The sequence below is a fragment of the Anabrus simplex genome, chromosome 2 (genome assembly GCF_040414725.1).
Source record: "Anabrus simplex isolate iqAnaSimp1 chromosome 2, ASM4041472v1, whole genome shotgun sequence".
Classification (NCBI taxonomy): domain Eukaryota; kingdom Metazoa; phylum Arthropoda; class Insecta; order Orthoptera; family Tettigoniidae; genus Anabrus; species Anabrus simplex.
The window spans coordinates 345,471,757-345,497,218 of record NC_090266.1 but is presented as its reverse complement, the minus strand read 5'-3'; the positions used below and the strand labels follow the sequence as shown (position 1 = coordinate 345,497,218).

The following is a 25,462-nucleotide window of genomic DNA, read 5'->3' as shown; positions in this document are numbered from 1 at the left end:
TGACAGCACGATACTCTGTTGATTAAAGATGGCAGCTCGACAAAAAGCACATAAAATTTCAAATTGCCGCCACCACATTTCTAAGGTAGTAGCTAAAGATGGCAGCATGATGCTTTGTTGATTAAAGATTATTATTATTATTATTATTATTATTATTATTATTATTATTATTATTATTATTATTATTATTATTATTAAAGCACATATTATCCGAATCCGGCGTTATTCTTAATTTCCGTTGTCAAAGTGACTAATGGATAATCAACAGATCAAAACTGGTTGTATCCTTTAATTGAAATTATGGTTGCTGCCTCTTGTTATGATACTGTTCGAAAGGGGACACACATTCTTGATATTACGTAATGCACGAGTTTTGATTCTAATTTGTAAGAAAGCGTGTTGATAATGTCCCCTTGGCTATTGTGACTAGGTGTTCTGACAGAGCCGGTTCGACTGACGTTTGTCGTAGAGATAAGATAGGAATGGTAGGATTGGGCGTATTCATTCGGGTGAAAGAAGACTTTGTAAGCTACGAAAAAGCTAAAAATTACAAACATGAAATTCTAGGTGTAAGGCTCATCTCTAAAGGATAACAGGCAACTTGATGTCTTTGGTGTGTACAGACCGGGAAAGCGTAGCGCTGACGCAGATTCAGAATTATTTGATAAGATAATCAGCTATGTGGGAAACGATAAGAAAGGAACGTGATTGTAGCGGATGATCTCAATTTACCAATTGTCAATTGGGGAAGGTAATGGGAACGACAGGAAGCATGACCAACAAATGGCGAATAAGTTAATGTGAGAAGGGTATCTGATTCAGAATGTGATGGAACCAACTACAGGGAATAATGTTATGGATGTAAAACCAGGTGAGCTCTATAGAAAATCTGAAGACATATATGGTACTGATGACCTTAAAGTCGTTTTGTGGTAGTTAAAAATAAATGTGGACGAAAGTATGGTATAATAATTAGGACTATTAGCAGAACCACAGGCTGATAAAACAGGCATGAGGGAGTTCGTAAAAAGTGACTATGATCGGTGGAAAACGGTAAATCAAAATGTATACAGACTCTAAGATGTGGTTAAAGCAATTGTTTAGGAATGTGCAAATAGGTTTGTAAGTTTAAAGGTAGTAATAAATGGTATAGATTCACTATATTATAACAGAGAAATAAAGAGACAAAAGAAGAGGTGCAGGTTGGAAAGAAATAGAGTTAGAAATGGCTGTGGAAGTAAGGAGAAACTCAAGGAACTTACTAGGAAATTGACTCTAGCAAAGAAGTCAGCTAAGGATAACATGATGGCAAGCATAATTGGTGGTCATACAAATTTAGTGTAAAATGGAAGAATACCGATGTATAGGTACTTTAAGGCAGAAACAAGCTCCAAGAAGGACATTCCAGGAATCATTAATGAACGAGGGGGTGTGTATGCAAAGATCTTCAAAAGGCAGAAGTATTTAGTCAGCAGTACGTAAAGATTGTTGGTTACAAGGATAATGTCCAGGTAGAGGAAGTTACGAACACTAAAGGGGTATTAAAGGTTACCTATGACAATGGCACTTACATTAATATACAAGAGTTGAAATCTAGAAAAGCAGCTGGAATTGACACCATGGCACTCAATACCAGCAATGTTATGTGCAGTTCCTTCAAAGTGACGCTCAAGGAGAACGAGAATTATGTACAGTGTGACGGAAGTGTAGTGAAACGTTCCATTTAAACCGTGCGCCTGTTTCAAATGCTGTTTTTAAGGCAATGCTGTCAAATCCGGAGGAAAATTTGTGGCACTGTAAACAACGCAAACATAACCTTACTTCGTCTAAACCGACTTAATACCCTTTTCAGAAGAATAAAGTCAAATCGGACAATACAAGCCTATGTGAAGCTGTGAACAACATGCATCAAATCCTGAAAGATATCTGCAGCTCACTGGCGTTTCAGTACAGAAAATTTTATAAACTGCAACAGCAAAACAGTGAACTTAAAAAGTGCATACACCATTTAACCAGCGAAGTGAACAACAGCAAGGCTGAAAATAGCGCTCTCAAAGAATAAAATAACCATTTGAAGGATCAAATCAATGGTCTTGAACAGTATTCTAAGAATTATAATTTAGAAATCGCCGACATACCCGTCTCTAAGGATGAGAATGTGTATGACATAGTAACTCAAGTTGACAGTGCAGTTGGAGTGGAAATTCAACCTGACTGGGACATTGAATATTGCCACCGACTACCAGCGACAACAGATAAGGACGGAAGGAATAAGATTCCTCTCATAATTGCGAAATTCTGTTCGCGTAAATCAAAAAACATGATCATGGACAAAAAAGAAAGCAGGCATGGGAAACTTCTCTATGCAGATATCAAAGTCAGTGTGGACACAACTGTATATTTGAATGAACACCTAACAAAACAGAACCCAAATCTATATATAGGCTAGCCAGAAGTACTAAACACTCAATGAATTACAAATTCGCTTGGATCAAGAACGGGAAGATCTTCATGAGGAAAAATGAGGATAGCCCCATACTGCAAATCAAGACTGCATCTGACTTACCAGCAGCTCCTACGAAGCAGAGAGACTGATGATTCAAGTTAGGGTATGTATACCAGAGCCAAGTGATTCATAAATATACTTACATTGAACTTGTCTCTCGAAATGTGCACCGAGCAATTACAAATAGTAATACTACATATTAGGCTATGGATATGAAACCAGATCATGAGTTAGGGCTTACCTTACAAGATTATATCACCACAGGCATTGCGAACACCCCTCAAGACTAGAACAAATTAATCCACGATACTGAAGGAATGAGAATTATGCACCTGAATATAAGTGGCATGATAACACGTTTTGAAAGCAAGCTAGTTATATTAAATCAACTGGACCATAAACCAGACATTATAATACTATCTGAAACCCAAATAATCAGGAATATACCCTTCTCTATTTTACGATATAATGAGTACTTCATATCCCCACAAAATTCTTCACATGACAGTTTAATGATATACACACATGTAACCTTCATAAAAATGTTGCAGTATTTAAAGTGGAAACCACCGGGCGAGTTGGCCGTGCGCGTAGAGGCGCGCGGCTGTGAGCTTGCATCCGGGAGATAGTAGGTGCGAATCCCACTATCGGCAGCCCTGAAGATGGTTTTCTGTGGTTTCCAATTTTCACACCAGGCAAATGCTGGGGCTGTACCTTAAGTAAGGCCACGGCCGCTTCCTTCCAACTTCTAGTCCTTTCCTATTCCATCGTCGCCATAAGACCTATTTGTGTCGGTGGGGCGTAAAGCCCCTAGCAAAAAATTGAAAACCCTAAAAGCAGCCAATGGTAGCTCACTCAACTTAAAATATAATAAAGAAAGTTACTTGTTACTTTCAATGTACAGATTACCCTCCACAAGCCCGAAGATTTTCATAGAATAACTAGGAAATACACTTCAGCAGCTACCTGTAGCCACACATTATTTGATAATAGGAGATATGAACATAGACATTTTAAACACAACTGGTCAGTACGCTCAATAATATAAAAATGAATACATATACACCTTAAGTGCTAGTGGTTTCGTTTCATATATCAACTCTGCAACAAGGATAACCCCAAAATCTAGGACATGTATAGACCACATACATGTTAAATCCCGTAGAAATACCAATTTTTAGTCATATGTTCTACATGCTAAGGAAAATTGGGAATCTGTCCTGAATGAACAAGATGTCCACAAAGCAACCGGCTATTAACTAAATATATCTCTGAGCACTCTACTTAGTACATGTAAGATCAAAATTAAGAAATATAACACCATGGATCACAACTGGAATCCTAACTTCCATTAGAATAAGGGACAAATTACACCAGACAATTGTAAAAAAAGATGAGGACCTCAAATAATGTCGACATCACAAACAATCTTAAGAAACATAAACCATACCGAAACTGGATAAAGGGGCTCATTAAATTTGCAAAAGAGAAGTACTATTCTAATAAAATTATGTCAAGCTCAAACAATTCTAAAATCCTATGGAAAAGCATAAATGATATAACATGTAAAAAGGAGAAAAAAATTCAGATATAGACAGCATCAATCTTACAGTCTCACAAGAAACAACCCAACCAACTATCATTGCAGACAAATTTGTAGATTATTACAGTGGTATTGGTTCAGAACTTGCCGACTAAATAATGAACACATGTACATATGACATTCATGCAATACCTCAACCACAATCAATCTTATCTTCTTCCCATATCAGAAACAGAAATAATGAATCACATAGCTGCACTAGAAGATAACTCAGCCAATGGCTATGACAATATCTCAAGTAAACACTTAAAACAATTAGTTCACATATTCTACAGCCTCTGCAATACATTTTTAATCTTTCACTAATGAAAGGACAATTTCCAGGCCCATTCAAAATTGATATCATAGTCCCAATCCATAAATCAGGCGATAAGATAGTGTTGAATAATTATCGCCCAATTTCTCTCACAACCCACCTTTCAAAATTAATAGAAAAATGCATTAAAACCAGATTATTTAATTACCTGAATAAGTATAACATATTGTTTCCAAATCAGTTTGGTTTTGGACCAGAAATTACCCCTCAAGGTGCAATATTCTCCTTAACTGATTATTTGTATAAAAATTGATAGCTCCAAAATGACTATTTCTATATTTTTGGATTTAACAAAGACATTTGATACCGTAGACCACAATACACTCCTTAGAAACTTTGAAAAAGTAGGCATTCGTGGGATTCCTCAAAATCTAATTAAAAGCTTTCTTTCTAACAGAATACAAAGATAAGAATCAAGGATACCCTAAGTAAAAATGCTCAAGTAAAAATCGGAGTACCCCAAGGAGCAGTGTTAGGACCACATGAATCGTTTGTTGCAGAAACAGCACTTCTCCACTTTTTGACATGCTATGAGATATTATTACTGCCATGATTAATGCACGAAGGGCTACCATTTTGTGTAGAAAAAACACTTTTACCATATATCTCTGCCTGTCAGTCGCGAATGAAATTTTCCGTTTTGTGCAGAAAGAACACTTATCCTGGAGAGGTGTTGTTTTTACTTCAAACCTGCCCGCTTCACAAAGCAGTTGTGTCAGTTCTTTCAGCTTGAGTCGCTAGGAAGAGGTGTGAAAAGAGATGCAAATGTAGCGTTTCATATAAATCAATTTATGGAGTTTCAGTATGAGGCAAATCATGTCTTAGTAAAATACTGTATTGATGGAATGTGCGTTCATACTTTCAAGTTGCTTATTTCTGCAACCCGTCTCCCTGTGTTACCAACTAGACTTGCTTATCCACAAGGCTGTGTTCCCTTAAATGAAAGGAAATTAGCAGACATAAAGAATTTGGAATCTTACATACCAGAAGAACACCGTGCGTTTTATAATGAACTATTTACCTGGACAACATCAGCGCAAGAGAAGTGAGAAGCATTGTTCAAAGATAAGAGACTTACATGTTACTTGTATTATATTGTGTTGTTTTGTTTTATATATATTTTGAACATTGGAAAGGGACATAAAATGATTATTCTTCTGTTTATTTTTCTAAACAATGTGGTCTAATCATAATATGTGCTAATAAGGAAGTCATACAAATAACTATTAATTAATGGGTTTGAACACTATATTTCCTCAGTACAAATAAAGTTCCTTTTGAAATTGAAATGACGTTAAAATCATTGTTACAATTCCTTATATTCTCATCAATGGTGTTTGTTACAGAAACAGCACGTATCAACCATTTTCAACAATGTCTGTAAAGGAACGTATCGGACTAATTCATACAAACAACCTATCTGCCATAGTCATTTCAACAGTAGAATAAGCATAATAAATATCGGAAGGATAGAAATGGGATTACACACTACAAACAGTTTTTCCTGTTTTCTGAACAATTTGGTACGTTGGAGAAGTGTCGTTTCTGAAACAAACGATTCAATTCTTTTTATGTTATATATCAATGATCTGTGTGAGCTAAACAGAAATTAACTCATATGCTGATGACACGGTGGTCACTGTCACGGGTGAAACTTGGGAGGACACCTTCAACAGAGCTCAAGAAACCCTAGTCATAGTTCAGAAATGGCTAAACAACCACCTACTTACTTCAAATGAAAATAAAACGAAATTCCTCTGCTTCTCGCATAATAAAACCACGCAACCCTCAGACAACCTAACACTAAAACTCCACACACCAACTTGCAAAAATACTGAAAGCTGCAACTGTTATACTTTACAGAAGTCAATAAATATTTCATACCTAGGGATAATTATAGATAGTTATCTGAAATGGAATTCTCATGCATCAAATTTGATCATTAAACTTCAGAAACTTATTTATATATTTTTACAGCATTAGAACACTTTGGGAGTGGCGACCCCATCGTACTAATAGGCTATATATGATTCATACGTTTCATTCCTGACCCGGTCAATGACTGGAAAACAGGTTGTAGGCTTTCCTTTTCGCAGAATTAGAAATGTTACTTCAAAAAAGCCTTGAAATCTGTATACTTTGCCTTAGTTCAATCGGAACTGCAATATGGATTTAACAGTTGGGGTGGAATCCTTGATTCACACTTGGCTCAGGTAAATGCATGCCAGAACTACATATTGAAAGTCGTGTACAAAAAGCCACTGATGTTTCCAACATATGAACTGTTCCAGCAAAGCATGGTACTTGACATACGGCAGCTATTTGTGCAGTCAATGACCCTATACATGCATAAAAATATAAAGCTCTTCTGCAAAGAAGACAAGTCAAACATTTGCACTAGGCTGCAAGACAGAACTGGAATAAGTGTACCACACCGGAACATTTTTCTTGGACAAAGAAATCTAAGTTGTCTAGGGTCACGGATATACCTGTGGATGTGATCAGTGGCCACCAGAATACCTGAAGAAAAGGCTATTCACATGGCTCATTAACAATTATTACAAAGTAGTTCAACTTATACATTTCCATTAGAATACCACTAGCACACTATTCCTCTCTACTAAGAAACCAACCGCCTTTCTAGCTTCCTGTTTATTACACCAAATGCAGAAAAACAGTTCATAAAATGACTGTAGTCAATTATCACCAAAATGATAATGGAGTAAATGATATTCACTAGATGCCATGATGTACATAAGTCTAGCTATTATATTTCTGAAGCCCATACACAAGTTTACCTTTTGTGGGTTTCACACTGTACTTTTACTACCTCTGTACATATACGTAAGATACTGATTGTGAATAAAAATGGTTAAAATTTTGAAAAATAAAAAATTTGTAAGGTCTTGGGGATATACTAAAGGCAATGGGTTGGGATATGGTACCATATCTGATATACTTATTTGATTATTGTTTGCATGAAGGAGCTATACCAAATGAATGGAGATATGCTATCGTAGCCCCTGTGCATAAAGGAAAGTGTGATAGACATAAAGCTGAAAATTACAGGCCAGTCAGTTTGACATGCATTGCATGTAAGCTTTGGGAAGGCATTCTTTCTGATTATATTAGTCACGTGTGCAAAATTAATAACTGGTTTGTTAGGCAGCTTAGGTTTAAGAAAGGTTATTCCACTGAAGCCCAATTTGTAGGATTCCAGCAGGATATAGAAGATATCCTGGATTCAGGAGGTCAAATTGACTGTATTACGCTTGACTTATCTAAGGCATTTGATAGGGTAGATCATGGGAGACTACTGGAAAAAATGAGTGCAATTGGACTAAAAGGAAAGAGAGACTGAATGGGTGGCTATGTTTCTAGAAAATAGAACTCAGAGAATTAGAGTGCGCGATTCCAGCATTGCTTGGAGGCCGTTGACGGGAAACACATGAAAATAATCCCTCCTGGTGGAAGTGGATCGTTCTTTTGGAATTACAGGGGATCAGTTTGTGTTAATGGCCAGTGTGAATGCAAATTATGAATATATTTACTGTGACGTTGGAACTAATGGTCGATTTTCAGATGGTGGAATATTGGAAAACAAAAGGTTCTACCAAAAATTAGCGGCTGGTCAACTCCAGTTGCCGAAACCAAGACGTCCACAAAAAACACAATCGAACTTCCTTTTGTGTTTATGGAAAATGAAGCATTCGCTTTGCGCAGGGACTTTTTAAAGCCCGTCGGTCAAAAGGATCTTACTCCAGAACGAAAAGTGTTTAACAATGTTTCCGGAATAATGGCCTCACGACTTAGAATTTTTCGCACAGAAATCAATTTAAGATTAGATCGTATAGAAACTGTTGTTTTGGCTTGTTGCTGTTTGCATAACTATTTACGTCGTCGATTTTCGTCGTACGGCTGGTCTCCACAACCTTTCAGTCATGAAGAAATCAACGCGGTGGATATAGAGCTAGCCGATAATGTGTTCATTCCACTACAAAGAGGATTCAATATGAATTATGGTCAAGAGACGAAGGAAGTAAGAGATATGTTCATGCAATTCTTTAATAATGAAGGCAGGGTAGAATGGCAGGACCGAATGTTCAATTAAGTGTAACAGTGATTTTCAATATAGGCTTAGATATCGCTATGCTGATACTTACTTGAAAACTCGACAGGTATTCTCCGATGACACTGCTTGAGGAAGTCTGTGAGTTTCCGCAGTGCATGTCGTCCTCCGTCCGGATGTCACAACTGACTGTAGGCGGGATGACACTCCCCGCGTCACTACTGTTGATGTTCGGTTAAGTGTTCACATCTGAGCCTCAAAATTTGCATCATTGATGACTTTTTTGCAGAATGTTGCCATGTTGTCAGCAAGTGCAGCCAATTCTTCTGCAATGTGCCTGCCAAATGTCACATACTTTCCCTCCTCCTGTGACTTAATTTTTTTTGCAACAATCTGCTCTGCCTCATCAGCTGGGTCGGGATTTTTACTCCTCTTCGGACGCCTTGATGAAGAGGACGCAGAGGATGGAGCTGACGGTGATATCACTTCTTCTATTTCAACCTCATCATTGTTGTTGTCATCGTTCTGGAAACAATAATTTAACTTGCATGTAAAATAAAGTCTTCCATATGTTTTGAACTAATTAGAAAATAATTATATCACAATAATGTCTCTAAATATATTTTTACCTTACCTGATTTATTATGTTATCCTCTTGCATTGATTCCTGCATTGTACAGACACTTGTACTTGGAGTTTCTTGATCTGCCAAATATAACAGTTCATCAAAATACTATAGTGCAGGATGATAAACTCCATCAGTGCCAGTCCCCGATCTCTTTGAGTCTCTCACTTTCTTTAGTTCCTTCCGAAAGCAGGTTCGAAGTGAGTTAATTTTTTTAATAACTCTATTTGCGTCATGATCAACCTCTTTGTGTTTTTATATTAACAAGTCGTAAGCAACATTTTTCTTATTCCGATCTGAATATTCCTTTGATTTAATTTTCCACAGACAAGTATTTTGTCTGTAGATATCAATGAACTCAGAAAAACTTTACGCGGTAACACACGTAAATCACACATTTGCGTACGCAATTTTAACTCAAGTTGAAACTGAACTTAATCGGTCACCACACACGCTACAACTCACACGGCGTCTTGCTTGTACACGCGGTTAATGAACTCACATAAGAATGTACGCGGTAACACACGTAAATCACACATTTCCGTACGCAGTTTTAACTCATGTTGAAACTGAACTTAATCGGCCACCACACACGCTACAACGTGCACGGCGTCTTGCTTGTATACACGCGGGAAAATTTCATGCAGCTCCAGACTTCTGTCATACCATGCCTAGACTGCGCAAGCCTACTAAATCGCACGACTTATTAACACTCACCTTCAGCTTTACACTGCGACTTTGGCTTGCGCATGCAAATCGTCAAGCAAAACGTAGCGTGTGTGACTACCTTTAAATTCTCCCTATAATTCTGTATTTTGTTATATAAAAGTGATACAATGCGATTTTATTACACGTATTGGAACTGGGTGATATAACAAGACCATTCAAATTTCAAGAAGAAAGAAAGAGTGTTTAATGCGTATTTCACTGTGTCCGACGAAATAAATAAATAAATAAATAAATAAATAAATAAATAAATAAATAAATAAATAAATAAATAAATAAATAAATAAATAGATAAATAAATAAATAAATAAATAAATAAATAAATAAATAAATAAATAAATAAATAAATAAATAAATAAATAAATAAATAAATAAATAAATAAATAAATAAATAAATAAATAAATAAATAAATAAATAAATAAATAAATAAATAAATAAATAAATAAATAAATAAATAAATAAATAAATAAATAAATAAATAAATAAATAAATAAATAAATAAATAAATAAATAAATAAATAAATAAATAAATAAATAAATAAATAAATAAATAAATAAATAAATAAATAAATAAATAAATAAATAAATAAATAAATAAATAAATAAATAAATAAATAAATAAATAAATAAATAAATAAATAAATAAATAAATAAATAAATAAATAAATAAATAAATAAATAAATAAATAAATAAATAAATAAATAAATAAATAAATAAATAAATAAATAAATAAATAAATAAATAAATAAATAAATAAATAAATAAATAAATAAATAAATAAATAAATAAATAAATAAATAAATAAATAAATAAATAAATAAATAAATAAATAAATAAATAAATAAATAAATAAATAAATAAATAAATAAATAAATAAATAAATAAATAAATAAATAAATAAATAAATAAATAAATAAATAAATAAATAAATAAATAAATAAATAAATAAATAAATAAATAAATAAATAAATAAATAAATAAATAAATAAATAAATAAATAAATAAATAAATAAATAAATAAATAAATAAATAAATAAATAAATAAATAAATAAATAAATAAATAAATAAATAAGACTATGTTTAATTTTCAAAATTCTTGATATGGGAATAGCGGTGTAGGAGTACATGATTAACTGGAATGATTTCAATATTTTCAATGGTTGGCTCCACTGCGTTGTTTATTCGTTATGTATGTTTGTATACCTTCGGGGTGCTGATGTAGGAATTTTGCGGATCGTGAGTATTGTTTTGGTTCTAAATAGTTGACAGCGATTATTATGGCTCTAAGTGTAAAATTAATCTCATGCTCTTTTTGGTTTTTGTAAGTTTCTTACATTCAATTATTTTGATTATGAAGTCGTTGGTATTGCCGTTTTGACGTTGGAGATAGACATGGTATTTTGTGGCACTGTTATGTTTTGAGGCCTAAGTTGTGGTAGATCCTTCGTTATATACCGTTTGTATTGTTCCTTGGTGCATTACAGCTATATTGAATGGGGTATAATTACTTAACAGTTGCTGATTGGACTAAGTGTGGAATGACATTTATCATAACCCCAAAATCTTGTGAACTGCTAATCTGTGTGTATAGATATATACATTTTTATGTGTGTATTGTGTAGAGTTTATTCAAAGAAAAGAAAGTATTCTTGGAGTGAAAGTAGTTCATCTTTCTAAGGCCCTTTTGGTATTATAAGTTAAGACGTTTTTAACATTGTTGCAGGAAAACGTACCACAACCGAATCAGTTCCCAGTGCCACATTTCATTTCGATTTTGCAGAACGTTTGTGAGAACGTGAAATGAAGGTAATTTTCTAACTTTGAGTGTGGTCTCAGTGGTTTTGGAGTAAAACTTTTTCAATCTTAACCCAGGTAATTCTGGGAATGCTTGAGCCACATAGGCTCATTTTGATTTTGATCGAGAGTTTAAGGTCGGACCCCTTCCTGATTTCACATTATTTCATGTGCATATTTCACCCGGAATTTGACCTGGATTCGAAACTCAACTTTTTGGTAAGAATCCAGCAACGAAGCCACTGCATTATAATTATTCATCTGTGTGTAGGTTTAAAGTATACTAACATTTTAAAAACTATTTTAACAGAACAAATTATTTCTGAATACAGTAGATTAGTTCCTTTCACTGTCGGAAGAGCTGTACTTAATCCTGAAAACAATTACAGCAGAATTTGGAAAATTTGAATCTGAGGGGATCAGAAAAAAACGGAATTATCCAAGAATTCGAATTATTGAAAAAATGGAATTAAATAACTTTCTTCACCAGGCGAGTTGGCCGTGCGGTTAGGGGCACGCGGCTGTGAGCTTGCATCCGGGAGATAGTGGGTTCGAATCCCACTGTCCGCAGCCTTGGAAGATGGTTTTCCGTGTTTTCCCATTTTCACTCCAGGCAAATGCTGGGGCTGTACATTAATTAAGGCCATGGCCGGTTCCTTCCTACTCCTGGGCCTTTCCTATCCCATTGTCGCCATAAGACCTATCTGTGTTAGTGCGACGTAAAGCCACAAGCAAAAAAAGAAAAAAAAAAAAGAAAGATGTTTCTTCATAATTTAAGAAGGAAGCCATGCTTTCCAGTGTCGACTTAGTCAAATAGTTCATAAAAAACTTTCCAGTCTGTCAAACACAATATTTCAATAAAAATTTTTTAACACTATAAGCATACCTGTAAAAAATACACACTATTACACAAAGAATGACGTTTTGTTCTAGAAGAACATCCTCAGATTCTGTCATATAACTTAAATCATGCGGAAATATGTACAGTATTGTTTACGTTGCAAAAACTTGTCAATGATAGAGAGGTGATAATATGAACAAGTATTAACAAATTATGATTTTACAAGTACTCAGCCAACACCTTAGGGAAATCCGAGGTAGTTAGAACATGGGGTAATTAGAACATTATCATATAAATCCCGAAAGGTAACTAATGATATTTCTGCATTCATACACATTATAGAGTGTTACTCAGTTTTTGCAAATTTTTTTTTTAATTACTCTATCAATTTTGCACTTTTAGACATGATGTAGGCCTTTGGGCTTATGCCATGTCAAAAAAAAAAAGGTGAAATTCTGTACGTTTCACAGAGAACATTGTTCTGCGTCATCAGAAGAAAATCTCGACTGTCCACGAGATAGGCTTCCCTGTCCCTTCAGTATTGTTATTTCGTTTTGGTGTTTTCCACAATCATACGTTCCTCATCGCCAGATGTTTCATTCCAGGCTTGTGTCAATGCCATATCTTCATATGTGCGTACACCTGTTATGTTATGTGATCCTCTCAGAATGATTCTGATTGTTCTGTCAGCTTCCGCTTCGAACGCTAGCCATCTGGTGACGATTGAACATACCATTTCCACTTCTATTGGGTAACGTCTAAATTCAAACTTCATTGTTTTAGAAGCCTTTCTTAGTGGCAGTCGAGATTTTCTTCTGATGACACAGAGCAAAGTTCTCTGCGAAACGTAAAGAATTTCACCTTATTTTCTTGACACGGCATAAGCCCAAAGGCCTATATCATGTCTATAAGTAAGTTATGGGCCGTGAAAGCATCAGTGGCAATTTTGTATTTTATTTTCCTACATATGGTATTCATATGATAATGTTTTAGTTACCTAGAGCTCCCCTATTAACATAATGAAAAACAAAATTCTGTACTTATCTGGATTGCCGAAGCTTAGTCCGTTGTCACCAAACACTATTTCACAACTGTGGTCAAGGAAAAGCTAGTGGAAGATTTTGTGAAAGCATGTTGTTCCACGGAGAGGGGAGGGGCTACTTGAACGTTGTGGATCCTTTCTATTGGATAGGGGAGAAGAGGTCACTACTTTCTCCACGTTATAATCTAGCATACTGTGCCATGTAGAGGAGATGGGGAAGTAGGGGTGGGGCGATGTGAGTGTTGTGGAACCTTCCTTCATCTACTGGTTACTGTAGTGGGGGGAAAGGGGAAGGGGGAGAAGGCTATTAACCTTCTTCATGTAATAATGTATTTATGTATTATGGATAAGTGCAAATTAATGATTGAATAAAGTGCGGAATTGAAATGGAGATTATCTATTAGACGTTACTTTTACGATAGACCATACTAAAAAAGCCGTTACGCGGTAATTTAAACAGGAAGTGTTGACCAGATGTTATGTAAGTAGAGCAAAGAGCGGAGAATTCTTTAAATGTGTATGGTCATTTAGGTTGGTTTTGTTAGCCTTTTTTTTTTTTTTTTTCAACGTAAATTTAGATTGTGTCCTTAATATTCAAAGATTTACTTTTATTTTCAATGTGTAAAATTTTTAGGTCTTTGTCAATGTCACTGAAATGGTGCGAACTGTCATATATGTGCTCTCCGAAGGCTGAGTGCCGATTATATCTTATCACGCTTTTGTGTTCTTTGTATCTTGTGTGGAAATTGTTTTGTTTGTCCTATATATGTGGCATTACAGTTAGGTTCTTGGCACTTGAGTTCATAGACTCCTGACTTGGAGAAAGGCTCTTTTTTTTGTTTAGGTTGCACTTGCTCTCACATGTCCCTGCAGTGAGTTGTTCATTCTAAAGGCACAGTAGATAAACTTTTAAATAAACGTAAGAATAATGCCCGGGAAACTACCACACTTGACAGGGAAAAATACGTTGTTCTCAACTATGTTAACAAGAACACATACAAAGTAGCTAATGTTTTAAAAAAACAAGGTCTAAAAGTAGCCTTTAGAATGAACAACACACTGCAGATACACGTGAGCAAGTGCAACCTAAACAACAAAGTCCCTTTCTCCAAGTCAGGAGTCTATGAACTCAAGTGCCAAGAACCTTACTGGAATGCCAGATATATTGGACACACAAAACATAAAAATTTTACACAGTGAAAATAAAAGTAAATCTTTGAATATTAAGGAAGCAATCTAAATTTACGTTGCAGAAAAAAAAAAAAAAAAAAAAACTAACGAAACCAGCCTAAATGACCATACACATTTAAAGAATTCTCCGCTCTTCGCTTTACTTACTTAACATCTGGTCAACACTTACTGTTTAAATTAGCGCTTAACAGTATTTTTTAGTATGGTCTGTCGTAAAAGTAACGTCTAATAGATACCGGTACTCTCCATTTCAATTCCGCACTTTATTCAGTCATTAACTTGCACTTATCCATAATACATTATCCCCCTTCTGCACAATACCCAGCAGATGAAGGTAGTTTCCACAACACTCATATCGCCCATCCGCTCTCCATGGCACAGTATGCTAGGTTGTAACATGGAGATAGTACTGACCTGCTCTGTCCTATCCAATAGGAAGGATCCACAACGTTCCAGTAGCCCCTCCCCTCTCCATGGAACAACATCTTTTGCCCAAAATCTTCCACTAGCTTTCCCTTCACCACAGTCGTGAAATAGTGTTTGGTGACAACGGACTAAGCTTCGGCAATCCAGATAAGTACAGAATTTTGCTTTTCATTATGTTAATATGGTGTTGGTTGAGTACTTATAAAATCATCATTTATTAATACTTGTTCATAATATCGCCTAACTCTCTATCATTGACAAGTTTACGCAACGTAAACAATACTGTACATATTTACGCATGATTTAAGTGATTTGATAGAATCTGAGGATGTTCTTGTAGAACGAAACATGTCATTCTTTGTGTGATAGTGTGTATTTGTTACAGGTATGTTTATAGTGTTATAATTTTTATTGAAATTTTGTGTATTTGACAGATTGGAAGTTTTTTTGTGCCCTGGTTTCTTCATATGAATTGGCAAGTTCATGATCAATTATGTTCTGTACAAAATTTAATTCAGAAATTAATTTACTGTATTCATTGACATAGGCCTGCTACTCTACTGTATTTACCAATTCCTCAAAAAGTCACAGATTTTAACTTGTTTCCCACATTTCCATCTCTCAGTAATAGTGTATGACTAATTGATTTAATGATTGCGAATGGAATCGCTAACATTATTGTGACTTTAAAACAATCACCAAACTTCTCAAATGTGTTCTGTTGCTTTTGCAGCACTCAGGTTAGGCCTTTCCTCAGCCTTTGGAAATTCATCCTCTTCATCTCCAGAGTCCTCAGCTTGACTGTTGTTGACGACGTCAGAAAGAATATTTGCATCAGTCAGCTCGCAACACACTGGCGCATTTAGAGCTACCTCAGACCAGAGGACTGCATCCGGAGTTAGGCTCTTCCAGCTGTTGATAGCAGGCAGATTATCAGTCACAGTTTCATCATTTCCTTTCCTGTTTCTTTCTTGTCAAATCCATCTTTTTTAAAGCACTTCTCAATGGTTTAGTGTGTCAGTTACAGTGGAATGTTTCCTTACACATTTGCGACGATTAAAGAAGTGAAACCTTCCGGCGAAGAAAATCACCAGTAACAATGTTTTCAACCAGCATTCTGTAGAACTTTTTATTATTCCCTGGTCCATGTGCTGAGCAACTGATACAGTAGCCCGGAGGAAAATAATCTCCACGTTCTCCAGAAGGGGAATACAGTTGTGAGTTATGCAGTTGTCTACGAAAAGAAGAATCGTCCGATTTTGTTTGCCAGACTTTTGGCCAAATTTTAAGTGCTGTTTTGCTAAAGGTTCCCTTGTCGCGCATGCTTTTTTTGTTGGATTCACAGGTCACTGGCTTTGATTACACGTCTTTAAAACAACCTGGATTAGCTGATTTTCCGATCATCCAGAACCATCCATATTTCCTCCAATTTAAATTGTATGGAAGTGAAACATGGATGATAACTAGCTCAGAAAGAAAGAAAATAGAAGCTTTTTAAATGTAGTTTTACAGAAGAATGCTGAAGGCGAGATGTATAGATCGAATCATGAATAAAGAGATACTGAATCAAATTGGTGAGAGGAGATCGATTTGGCTAAATTTGACAAAAAGAAGAGATACAATGATAGGGCACGTCTTAAGAGACCCAGGACTTGTGTAGTTGGTTTTTGAAGGAAGTGTAGGCAGTAAGAATGGTAGGGGTAGTCCAAGGTATGAATATGACAAGCAGATGTAGGATGCAGCAGTTACGTAGAAATGAAAAGGTTAGCACAGGATAGGCTGGCATGGAAAGCTGCATCAAACCAGTCTGAACTGATGACTCAAACAACATTATTATTATTAGGCCTATTATTTCATAAGTCAAGTAAAATCAGTGTAGTTGGATTTATTTTTGGTATGATTTAAAAAAAACAAATTTTACTGTAGTCAGCAAGCAAGCTTGTGGGATTACTTGACTGTTGATATTGCGATTATAGCCACAGGACTTTCAGTTTTTTATGGAACCTGAATCATTGGGACATTATTTTTCATTTCAAAAATCCTACTCATTAACTGGGATTAGAACTACAGCCGCTTTAGTGAAAAGTCTGTGACAAGCCTGTCAGCTATCATGTCCCCTTACCATAGTGAATGTACTCATTATTCAGTTTGCTTGTTTCTCATACAGCACCAAACTTTCTTCATTGGTTACAGTGCATTCATTTATGTATGAAAGAAATCGTTGGTAAATATCTATCTTCTCTTGTTTCTGAAGCTCATATGGGTCTAAGCGACTATTTTTGGAACTACTTCATCTTAAGAACTGCTTATATAAATTATTTTGTTAAGATCATTTCTCAGTGTTTTCTACTTTTGGGCACATTTGTGTGTGAAGATCAATTAAACTGGACTGTCCAGTTCAGATGTTTAAGTGTGGTGTATGATATGTCATGATTTGTACACCCATATCAAGATTTTCTATGCCATTATCACATTGATTGTTAGACTGATTCCAAAAAACTATTAAGACGTGAGTTTGTATTCGGGAGATAGTGGGTTCCAACCCGACTGTCTCAGCCCTGAAGATGCTTTTTTGTGGTTTCCCATTTTCACACCACATTAATTAAAGCTTCCTTCCCACTCCTAGCCCTTTCCTGTCCCATCGTTGCTATAAGACTTACCTGTGCAATGTTATGTAAAGCAAATTGTAAAAGTTTATTTTTTATTTTTTGCTAGTTGCTTTACGTCGCACCGACACAGATAGGTCATATGGTTACGATGGGACAGGGAAGGGCTAGGAGTGGGAAGGAAGCGGCCGTGGCCTTAATTAAGGTACAGCCCCCCAGCATTTGCCTGGTGTGAAAATGGGAAACCACGGAAAACCATTTTCAGGGCTGCCGACGGTGGGGTTCGAACCTACTATCTCCCGAATACTGGATACTGGCCACACTTAAGCGACTGCAGCTATCAAGCTCGGTAGAATTATTATTAACCACAGTTCCAAGTCCTAAGTGTAACCAAAGCTCTCTGGCCTCTTTTGGAAGACAGAGTGAAGAAGACATACCTTTCTGCACCTTTAAAGGAGCTTGAGAAGCTTTTACTTGAAAAATTGTATAATATTCCATTAGATGCTGTCCAGGAGTTAAGTGTGAAATACTTATGAAATATTTGTAAAGTTTAGTTAAATAGAAATACTCAGCACACGTCATGATGTGTGATAGCAAAGTATAGTAATAAAGCAGAGTGGATGCGTGTAATAAATAATATTTTAAGACAATCCAGGTGACAAAGAATTGAATATTAACTTCACTCATGACATGCCTTATCATAATTTTTGACCATCACGACAAAGAGGAAGTCCCGATGAAACAGTAGTCAAATTACAGCAATCATTAGTTCAATAAAGTGTGTTCAGAATAGCAATCCATAATAAGAGGCCAGTAAAGAATTTATGGAATCAGTAAACACAATTTTAGTGGGGGGAGTGAGAACATTCTGACAGATAGTATTAGGGATGATCAACATTGTTCATAAGCTTCAAATATAACATTGAATTATTAGTTTCTTCCTAACCGTACACCTTACACTACATTTACAGTACCTAGAAAACATGAGAAAGAGAGGATTTAAGGAAATACATACATATCATAAAGGGAGAATAAATTTACAATATTTAGAATTATAAGGATGCCTGGGTAGGATAGTACAATGTTGAATTATGCCCAAAAGTGGGCAGTGACACCTAACATGACAAAATCTTAAACAGGGGAAGGGAAGATTTGGATATTTAAAGAACATATCTGAAGACTCATAGCAACACTTTTCAGGTTCCAGAATATACAGTCAGTTCTGCTCCTAACATAACTTTAAGTTCATGGAGTGTTTTGTGAGACCCAATAGCTTTTTTCTGCCGAATAACTAGCACAGAGAACATGGTTCAAATTTTCTGAAAATTGGTAGAGAGAATTAAAACTTATAGGACGTATATATTTAAATATGTCAATGAAAGACAGTTTCATACAAGGAAGTAGCGAGATTGCTTAGCACTCATTTTTTACTGTGCAGTCCAATATGAATGACTCAAGGTCCCCAAGTGGGACAAAAACATAAGCGACCGGGTGAGTTGGCCGTGCGGTTAGGGGCGCGCAGCTGTGAGCTTGCATCCAGGAGATAGTGGGTTCGAACCCCACTGTCGGCAGCCCTGAAGATGGTTTTCCTGTGGTTTCCCATTTTCACACGAGCCAAATGCTGGGGTTATACCTTACTGAAGGCCACGGCCGCTTCCTTCCCATTCCTAGTCCTTTCCTTTCCCATCGTCGCCATGAAACCTATCTGTGTCGGTGCGACATAAAGCAAATAGCAAAAAAATATATAAGCGCGCAGTCTCATACCTCATGCTTCTCTTCTCTCTCTGTACAGAAAGTCTTAAAGATGCGGTGGCACAAAGCCGTTTATATATCCATTGGAGAGAGGAGGGGAAGAAGAGATGTAATACACACACACACACATGGAAAACAGCACAGCTTGCTGGAATGCTAGAGAACATTCTTGAACGTTGCGGCTGATCATGTCATCCAATTTTGAAAGTATCCAGGCAACAGCAGTAGGGTTATGATGTTTGGAAAGTTCGGATGAACGGTGCCACAGACCAATTGTACGTAGATTTTGAAAACTTTGGAGAAGGTTTGACGGAGATGTGGTGAGTTAATTACAACTCACAGCTATCATACAGTATACTAGTGTTTGAATCTATACAAAGAGGGCACAAGTTAATAACTATATGCTAGATGTAGACTTGAACAATAATAAATGATAATGTAGGTTAGTTGTATCCCTGAATAAATTTTTTTATTTGTTTTACATTGCATCAACTTGGAGGTCTAGGAATGGTAAAGAAGCGACCATGGCCTTGATTAAGGTAAACATCTGGGAGGTAGTGGCTTCGAATCACCACTGTCGGCAGCCCTGAAGATGATTTTCCGTGGTTTCCCAGTTTCACACAGGCAAGTGCTGGGTCTGTAGCTTAATTAAGGCCACGGCTGCCTCCTTCCCACTCCTAGGCCTCTCCTCCCCCATCATCGCCATAAGACCTATCTGTGTTGGTGCGACATAAAGCAGATTTTTTTTCTCATGTGTAGAGGTAAATTTAACATCTTGGACTGTGTATAGATTACAAGGGTAAGGAAATTACCTAGTGTGCCGCATAAGAAAGCGTGTTTACATAAAAAAATGCTCGCAAACATAACTCCTTCCTTGTAGCATTTTACATTACAGAGCGCAATACTTTGATCATGTAGCGCAGCTCGCGCTGCTCTGCAGGAGAACTACTGAAACAGGTAAGGTGAGTGCACTTTTTCTTCTATATGCTATGTTACTAGTATTACTAATACTACGTGAAGGCAGGGTGGTAAATGAACAAACAATTCGTGGCATTTACTCTAAGATTTACCTAACAATAATTGTTTACACAAATACACAGGCACACAGTTACTCTTGTGAGCATGCTCTCGTGTTCTATTTGCTTTCTTCAGTCACATAAGTAATTTGCTGTGACACTTACAAGCTAAGACAGTTACACTACGTACACTTCTGCAACTGTCACTTGGACCCTAAGGCAGTTCACAATTAAACTCTCAGTACAACTATAGTGGCCCTACAGCTTAATGTTTGCATGCATGCAACACAGTTTCACACTCACAGTAGTCAGCATTCATTGTCCCTTGTCGCTCCGTTGCACTGTTCCGCATTAGCCATCAGTTCACCAACGGCACTCTGTCGACATTGATTCAGTATTCCACAGCAGTACACCCACTTCACAGCACTATCTCACTGACTGAATCGCTAGCAGAACTGAACCACTGAAGCTCATCAGCCTGCCTTATATAGGGAAGCCAGCCCTTCCAGATACTTTGCAAGAGCTGAAGCCCCTGGAATTCACTGGAATTAGGGAGCTCTGGAATCTTCTTGCACTATCGCGAATGCCTTTGATGAGATCATGGAGCACCAACATTGGCAGCAGAGGGGACTGGCTTTGCACTCTTGGCTTTTCTCTGACTGGTTGTTGCAGTGGCGAGAGGGCAGGGCCCTAACTTGGTGATGTCGCTTGCAGTTGGAAACAGGCTACCTTGCCCCTTCTGAGGCCTTGGATTGAATTGGCGGACACCATCACAGTAATTACGATTATAGGCTATAGACTGTGCTTGTGTACAGTCACAGTATTTACATAGGAGTATTACCGGTATTTACATAATAAGTTATTTAGAGGTTCTGTTGTACATTATGAATTAATTCTACTTATACACATGCAGATGACTCCAGCTAGGCTGACTCATTCATACCATGTACACATTCACTCACTCTGAATCACATAAACATCCATCCACCTTCCAACATGTACAGAAACATTCACACAAATATGTTATGTGCAGAAGGCCCGCATAATTACTGTATATTGGTCATACTAATGTAAAATATATCATTTGAATTGTTTTCCTTCTAGCACCCAGCAGAGCTCTGCAGAGAAATCCTAAGACTCTGTATGCTTTCACTTCATTTCTTCAACGTAAATATTCCATTTTAAATTCCGGCAAATATGAATACCAAGCAGTTTTACTGGGGTGCAAGATATCAGGTTCTTACCACACAGTGAAATTTGTTGTTGTAACCATGTTCTGGCTCTAGTTAGTTAGACATACAACCTGTGACAATAAAGTTTGGTGAATGAAGTCAGAACGGTTCATCCGGCAACACTGGCAACACACAACGTGCACCTGTGTAGCAGCAGGTTTTGACCACCTGCTCCCAACGTTGTTCAGTTGAGCATCGTGTGTGTGCTGTGTAAGACCTGTTTGACACAGTGCATGTTTAGTGCGTTGGTTCTGAACTGCGAACAGGAACATGAACGACCAAAAGATCGGTGTACAGTTGTGTTTTAAGCTTGGAAAGGCACCGAAAGAAACGCATGCTATGCTGGTACGTGTTTATGAAGATCAAGCACTGTCCTTGACGTGTGTGTACAAGTGGTTCGCCCGTTTCCAAGGAGGCCGGTAAAGTGTTTCTGACAACCCCCGTAGCGGAAGACCGGCGACCACCGTCAGTGACAAAAACACTGAGAAGGTGAGAACATTAATCACGAACCTTCAGCGATTAACTGTGTGCATGATAGCGGATGAACGGCAGATTAACCATGAATCTGTGCGACAAATCGTTACCCATAAGTTAGGGAAGAGGAAAACATGTTCTCGTCTTGTGCCACATCACTTGACTGACGATCAGAAGCAGGCACATTTAGAGGCTTCACAGGATTTTGTCGAAACGGCGGATGCGACACCAAATTTCTTGAACTGTATTGTCACTGAGGATGAATCACTGGTGTCTCAGGTACGACCCTGAAACAAAACGGCAGAGCGTGGAATGGCGTTCTGTGGGATCCCCTCGTCGGAAGAAGGTCCGAGCCAAAAAGTCACGCATCAAACTCGCTTTGAAAGGAAAGAGATTTGACGGTATTCCTGACATCCAACGAAACGTGACGAGGCTTTTGAACACCATTCCAAAGGAAGCCTTCTTGCAAAGTTTCCAGGACATGTATCGCCGATCTCAGCAGGGCTTAGTTATGGGAGGGGACAATTTCGAAGGACAGTAAGGTCACTGTCATGCATTGTTCATCTATGTTGATAGTACAGGACTATTCACCGATCTTCATTGTCACAGGTTGTATATATATTTTTTACAATTTGTTTTATTTCACTCCGGCGCAGATAGGTCTTATGGCGATAATGGGATAGGAAAGGGCTATGAGTGGGATGTGGCTGTGGCATTAATTGAGGTACAGCCCCAGCATTTTCATGTGTGAAAATTGGAAACAAGGGAAAACCATCTTCAAGGCTGGGTTCGAATCCCACAATCTCCCGATTGCAAGCTGATAGTTATTTGACCCAAACCGCATGGCTACTTGCTAGGTATGGATATATCTACACTTCTGTTCATATATAAACATTATTTTATTTCGCATTTTCTAGTGGTTTAATATCGCACTAACGTGTCAAGGGTTTTTTGCTATGGAAGGATGGGAAAGGGCTAGGATTGAGAAGGTAGTGGCTATGGCTTTAATTAAGGTAGACCCCACCATTTCCCTGGTGTGAAAATGGGAAACAATGGTAATTCATTTTTATTGTACCACAGAGTCACATTACATGGTCTGATTGGAACCTATCCATGTCATTCTCATTTCTAATGAAATGAAAATCCATAGCCTGTTTCCAGTCATTCGACCAGGTCAGGGATGGAATGAATGAAGCCCCCATTTAGTGGCAAGGATAGGAATTGTGCTGGCTGCTGAAGCCTGTTGCACTCCTCTGGGGCAATGATAAATGAATGATAGATGAAATGAAATGATATTGGAGAGTGTTGCTGGAATGAAATATAACAGGGAAGACCAGAGTACCTGGAGAAAAACCTGTCCCACCTCCGCTTTGTCCAAGACAAATCTCACATGGAGTGACCAGGATTTGAACCATGGAACCCAGTGGTGATAGGCCAGCGCGTTGCCGCCTGCGACATGGAGGCTGTACCTCATTTCTAATGACTCTGTAAACTTGTGTATGTTCAAGGTACTGCGCCATAGTGGATGATACACGTTCCATCTTGTTGGAACCTGCCCTAGACCCTATAAATGACATACTGTGTAGTGTGTAGCGTTCTGTTACCTGAGTTTGCTTGTCTCGGGCCATCTGTTGATTTCTTATTGTAACAACACAGGACTTTATTCAGTCCACATATTCAAAAGAACTCTTAACAGTATGTATTAGTTTAAATATAGTCTGCAAGAGATGAGATACATAAGTTTACATCAACACCTACAAAGTTGTAGATCACCATCCCACTTTAGTAATTACTGAATTTAAAGAGTGTTTATAACACATGCAAACTCCTGAAGTTTTGGGCTCCGTGGCTAACTGTTTAGCACGGTGGCTTTTGGCCCAGGGCATCCCGGATTTGATTTTAAGACGGTTCTAGAATTTTAACCTTCATTGGTTAATTGCTCTGGCTTTGAGGCTGTGAGTGTATGTGCGGAATTAGATTTCATTCTATGTAGGTCCCGTCCGCACAGATGCACAGGTTGCCTGTGGGCGCAGAAACAAAAGACCAGCACCTAGCTTTCTGGAGGCCATTCTCATTTATTGTTGTTATTGTTATTTTTTACACCGGTCTGTTTTCAGACCAACTTTGCTTTACGGGAGTGAAAACTGGATGGACTCCAGATATCTTATTCCCAAGTTGGAAGTAACAGATGTGAAATTAGCAAGATTGATCGTGGGTACAAACAGGTGAGAACAAGTGGCAGAAGGGTACTTGGAATGAGGAGATAAAGGCTAAGTTTGGAATGAACTCAATTGATGAAGCTGTATGCAAAAAACAGCTTAGGTGGTTGCATCGTGAGGCGAATGGAGGAGGATTGGTTACCTAGGAGAATAATGGACTCTGTCATAGAGAGTAAGGGAAGTAGAGGGAGACTAAGACAATGATTGTTAAACTCACTTTCCTAATGATTAAAAGATAACAGTTGTAGAACCAAACGAGGCTAGGGATCTAGTTACAAATAGAGGACCATGGCAACATTTAGTGAATTCTCAGAGGCTTGGAGACTGAATGCTGATTGGAAAAACGGTCTGTAATGAAGATGTATGTATGCATTATTATTATTATTATTTCACTTTCATTCACTACACCATCCCAAATATGGAATGTACCATTTTCATTTAGTTTTCTTCACACTAGTCCAACACCAGCCCAGAGCTGATCGCCAGTGGGACTGTTTATATCACCACATACATGACTAATCGCCATTGCTATCCCCTTATTTAGTGTCAAGAATTTCACAATGTTGATTAAGGATAAAAGGTTTCCACCTGTTCTATACATAACATAGTGAATTAAAATATCACATATTTATTATTATTATGGTACCGGTTTTGGCATCTCCTATGCCATCTTCATCCAGGGAAAAATTGCAAGTTTTTTTTTTGGTGGTAATTACATGAAATATTTTTACAGTATAAAAACATATACAGAGCTTGCTATCCTATGTTGTGAAGTTTTACAATTATGTATATACATTAAAATCTATGTGATTAAAATACAAAGACCGATTTATCTTTGTGGGATGTTAGACATGTCATAAAACACAACACTTTCTTGTATGCAAAAAAATTTACAGCTAAAATATATGTGAATGGCCTTGAATAGTACAACGTGTTTCTTTAAAATGTTTTTCTTCTGTCTTTAGACACTTTCTAACGTACTGAACTAACTACTGATTTGTAGAACATTGTTCCTATTTTT

The 25,462-nt window shown here is 37.0% G+C and overlaps 1 protein-coding gene across 2 annotated transcripts in view; it reads left to right on the top strand.

The window, feature by feature from the left end:
• Nucleotides 1-11,044: 11,044 nt before the first annotated feature.
• Nucleotides 11,045-25,462, top strand: part of LOC136862822 (guanine nucleotide exchange factor C9orf72) — a 211,359-nt gene continuing 196,941 nt past the window's right edge. Inside the window, exons 1-2 of one of the 2 annotated variants that reach the window (XM_067139084.2) lie at nt 11,052-11,084; nt 11,572-11,654. The gene's annotated coding sequence lies outside the window, so the exon portion shown is untranslated. Of the gene's footprint in view, nt 11,085-11,571; nt 11,655-25,462 lie in introns of both variants that reach the window. The other variant, XM_067139086.2, reaches the window with a different exon arrangement.